This window comes from Protomyctophum bolini (genome assembly GCF_963924005.1).
Source record: "Protomyctophum bolini genome assembly, chromosome: 3".
NCBI lineage: Eukaryota > Metazoa > Chordata > Actinopteri > Myctophiformes > Myctophidae > Protomyctophum > Protomyctophum bolini.
In genome coordinates, this window is record NC_137864.1 from 49151511 (window position 1) to 49156963 (window position 5453).

Sequence of the window (5453 nt, forward strand, 5' to 3'; positions counted from 1 at the left end):
CGGGGTGAAGAGAAGACGACGATGTCGCCGGCGGCGGCGGATTTATACTTCGTCGTCGTTCGACAGCGGCGAGCGGTAAAAATAGCAGATCTACAAGCTCACCACCGATCGCATACGCGACGCGTCGTGAGCTTGTAGATCTGCCATTTTTGCAGAGCGACACCTTCGTACGACGGAGCCTATATACGTTTTTGGCTTAAAGAGCTGGTCTGGGAACAGTGTTTGCACTCTCTACTACTACTTCCATTCCATTGTACAAATAGCTCTGCATTGTACCAACTCCACCAGAGAATACAAGCTGTTCTGAGATCAGTATCTCAACAAGAAGCTTTCGACGGTATAACATGAAGTCATTTTCAGTGGCGTGGTGATGATGTTCCTGTGTACGTTGGAGGAAATGATGGGGGAACTTTGAACATAAAAGGCCAACACAATAGTAATAGTAAACCTAAATAAATAAGTAAATAAATGAATATAGAATGAATGATGAAGAGGCTGCATAATAATAATAATAATAATAGTAATAATAATTAACAATTATAATAATTATAATAAATATAGCTGAAAGCAGTTATAAGACGGGGTCAAGCGCAAAAAGAAAAAAGCTATACGCAATATACACAATGAGCTATATAAACATTGATGACTGAAATTATTATTATTAAGTGATAAATAAAAAATCCATCATCATACATCTTCATACATCACATCCCGTGATCCAGACTCCATTCGCATGCGATTTCAAGGAGAGTGGTTATTCTTTGATGCGGCCCAAAAAAGGCCTAAAAGTGAAGGCCTCACAGCTAGAAGGTCCTGGGTTCGATTCCCGCTCAGGGCGCTGTGGGTGCTGGCGGCGTGCCCATACCCGAAGGCGGGGTTGGCGAAAGGGCCTTTCTGTGTGGAGTTTGAGTTTGCAGGGTTAGATACCCTCACAAAAACATGCAGTAATCCTGGTCTCTAAACTGCCTCCCCCTGGCCAGCCGGGGCGCCTGATGGAGGGGAAAGGAACTGGTTGGAATAACGTGTTCCTTCCACTCGCTACGTCCAACCAGGGAAACTCCCCCCTGTCAGGTGCAAAGGAGCAACTTGGACACTCAGGCATGAAGGGAGCATGAGTTAAGTCTGTTGCTGTCCCCAGGTTGGCGGAGGGTGTGTAGAGCCCAGGATCACAGTAGATGATTGACACAGAGGTGAAAAATGGGTTACAAAATCGTGGGATAAAAAATATATAAAAAAAAGACAAAAAGGCCTAAAAGTGGATCAAGCAAATCATAACAATTTACTCATGGGGCGATCTAAATGTCAGAGGTCTTTTGACGAATGGCCGTGAGATTCAGTTCTTGAAGGATCCTCACAGGCCTCTATACCATATTGCAGAATTCTGTGAAAAACAATAGCTCAGAACTGCCTAAACAGCTAAAACGGTTGAATGTTTACGATAACAAAAGGGGTATATTATACACCCTTTCTTTGGGCTTGACCACTAATGATAATAATCAGGCATCATCATTGGACAAGTAATTTGTCATTAACTTATAAGTACAAGCAGTAAAATGTTGGGAATAGTTCAACAACAAAAAAAAAGAGAGAATGCTAACAATTTAAATCGTAGGGGAAAATCAGGTTGCAGAAATCCAGAATTTCCAGTTCTAAACTCATTTGTTGGTTGCTTACTGGTGTTTTAAAATATATATATATTGTTTGTTTACATGCAGGCTATTAGAAACAGAAATCAATCGGTGCAATCACAAACCTTTCCAGGGCTAAATCCGTGTGAACTATCCATACTGAAATCAAGTAAACAATAAAAGCAAGAGCGTGCGCCTGCCTGTGCGTGATGACCTCACTGTATAGTTTCATCTACAGGAGCAATAACTGGACAACTCATCTTAAAATGAGTCATATGTGGTGACATCACCTCTTCATAGAGAAAGGAGGTATAGGGATTTCATCATCACATACCATAGGTTTGAGCATTTAGGTCTTTATGCTTCCAGGTGGTGGTAACACACTACCCCCTTGTGGTTAAATTGGAGAAAGACAGGCAAAACTTTTGTTGTTAATAGCCTACAGTAGTAATATCCTGGAATTATTGTCACACAATACTGAAAATTCTGAAGATTTTCTGATTTGGACCAACTGATGGACATACCAACATGCATGTGTGTGTGTGTGTGTGTGTGTGTGTGTGTGTGTGTGTGTGTGTGTGTGTGTGTGTGTGTGTGTGTGTGTGAGTGTCTGCATACAGTTGTATATGTATTCATGTATGTTGTGGTTAAAAATCATATCTACACAAAAAGGCATGAAAGTCATTGACTACATCAACTGATTAAAGCAATTGTGTCATGGGGGAAGAAACTCACGAAAGAAAAAAGTATGTATTGTATGTTTTATTTCATACTTGGTCCTCATTTGGTTAGGTACATTGTTAGGCAGAACATCAACCTTTGACTACCAGCTAGAATAAAAGTCTTAAGGAAAAGAACCAAATAAGAATAGGCTAAGAATAATAATGACATTACATACACTTTTTGTCCTTCTACTGTATAGAGGCGTTTGTGTGGCGGACATTCAAAGGTGTAGACAGATTCTGAGGCTACACAGAACATTAAGTCCTCCAAATTATTTGGATTGTCACGACAACTGCAAGAGCAGGACGATGAGTATTCAAAACGCTTAAAAATGGTTCGCCATCTCATCTCAAGGCTTCAATTGTGGGCATTAAGGTACAGTACATTTAGTGATCTGTTTTAGTTAAGAAATGAATGTTTATTGTTAAAGGGTAGCGCTCTTGTGATGGAAATCGTTGCTATATACTGTAGCGTTTGTTCAGTAATAGGTGTCACCCCGTCTCTCCAGCGCTTTTCAGGGGGATTCAAATTTAAATTTGTGGGGTCAGGAAAAATGACCCCACAATGATAATTTATGGCCACATGTTCCAGTTCCAATTCTATTTGCTCGTTATTTGTTTGATGATGAATCAGAATATAGTTATTTAACAAAACATATGTCACTTATAAATACACCACCTTCATTTCACATGGTTACTAAATAATAATAATATAATAGAGTATCTAACTATAGAAAAATTGTTGAGCCAGTAGTTTTCAGGGGTGCGTAGCATTAGTCAGACGTCCCAATTATCGGACATAACTAACCCTAACTCTAACCTTAACCTAACCGCACGCGGAAGCCACGGGTGAGTCTTAACCGGCCACATATGTCAGACGATTGGTATACGTGACGTCGGACTAACAGATATGACCCCCAGTTTTCAGCAGCAGACATTTAGCTCCACCATCCACCATGAATGGAGTGATTGTTTGGAATGTTAGCCATGGACAGGGTTCGATTTGTAAAATCAAAATGAAATGTTATCAATATACGTGGCCCTATGCACTTAATTTCACAAAAAGATATTTGAAAATGTGCCAAAAAAAGGGACCCTATGCAGGCTCATGTGATTATTATTAGTGAGTCGACTATTGTTATCATACATCGTTATTTTATTTATTCCCGGGTCTGTTTGCCCTCTGGGTTGTGACGTCATGTGGCTCAACCAATAGGAAGACGGAAGGAGGGGCGCTGTGATGTCACGTGGGTCAATACATCATCATAGAGTAGAGAGTTACTCAAGCCGTGTTCTTCAGGAACAGTATTTTCTAGAAAAATTGTGATATTATCAAACATGAATATCAAATATTCCAATATGTATTTAATTTAACCCATTAAACCGGGAAAGCATCTGTGTCATTATAGATTTTAGCGTTGGCCATTTAATAGCAGATATACAAGCTCATCAGAGCCATTTCAGCGAGCTTGTAAATCTGCTATTTTTGATTTTTACATTTTATAAAAATCTTGAAAGTGTTTGAAAGATTTTGAATAATTTTGAATTAAAAACAATCTTCTTATGTTCAGATAGGGGTCTGCGGCCAAATATATATACTATATACTGTACATATATAAATTTGGGGGTCCTTGGCACAAAAAAGTTTGAGAACTACTGATTTACTGAATTTTGTACAATATTGGCCTTTGTACAATATTGGCCCCCAATGGTGGGGATAAAAAACATCCCCACCAGCCATAAAATACGAATGGGAATATATCAAAGGAAGACGCATGGATTCTCCCAGCAAATCGAACCCTGGACACAGACGATATTTTCACACATTTGTACTCAGTGCTTCTTTGTAGGGCCTCTTGTAGCAGCAAAGTAGCCAAAACACAACCTTTCCTTATCAAAGACTTTGGAATAATAAATCAACTCACACAATGTATAAAGCGTGAGATTGCACACGATTGTGTGAAATTGCACAGAAGAAAGACTACCCTTCCAAAATCGCAAGAGATTATACAACAAAAACATTCATCATCAAACACCCCAACCCGAAAAATAAAATCATCACACAAACAACAACAGAAATACAAGGTACATTCTTTCGATTGAGTGTACAATACTCAGTTTCTTTTGTCAACGCATGCCTTTTCAAACGGAAAGTTGCTTCTGGGACAAAGCTTACAATTCACACCATTCACGTCAAGTGAGCACACCCTAGCATCCAGATTCTGGGGTGAACGTCAATGAGCAATTTCCAGCGAAAATATTTAGTGCAGAGGGTAAAAATTCAGGGGACTCCAGTCAGTACTTAGTACAAGCACAGAGTTAATTGTGGTTAATTGCTGACTTCATAAAGTGACAAAGAAATGCAGAGCATTAAACCAACAGCTACACATTAGCCACTCTGGATAGTGGACAAAAAAGTAACTTTCTGGCCTTGATAATGGGAGAATAGGATTATATAAAGGGATATGAACTGACTAACATTCCTATTCTATACATTGCATAATGAGCAAACATCTGACAAAAATAGGCAAACTATCTCCAGAAATAGCCAATCTACAAGCTCACACAAGGTGTTGCATTGTGAGCTTGTAGATCAGCTATTTTCGGTATAATATTTAGTGTACAGGGAAAAAAGGACCCTGTCAATCTCTGTCAATGAAGTATATAGGGTTTGAGTGGTTAAAGGACCACACTGGTTACTGCGTTTTTATCCAATATACTAGTCACGTAGCCTATAGTTCGCTCTAAAACAACATACCAAACACCGTCGTACAACAAACTATAATTCAGGCTTAAATGGCTAATCTCAGTATGGCATGAAATTAACTTGAATAAAATTGCAGAGATTTTAAACCTTGCCTGAGACACGTATTCCAACACGTGCACTTTAGGTCCACTTCATTATTTTGTCAAAGTTACGTTATCGTTTTGTGGTAAAGCAGTTGAAAGCGCGTATTGATTTTAAAAGTTTAACCGTAACCAGTCCCTCTATAAAGATTGTTTCACAAGTGAGATTCAAACATCCATAACTTCTAATGAACATTTGTTTGGAAAAGCGTATCATTTTATGGTTGGTTTATCACCTGAAAGTTTGAATAAAAAC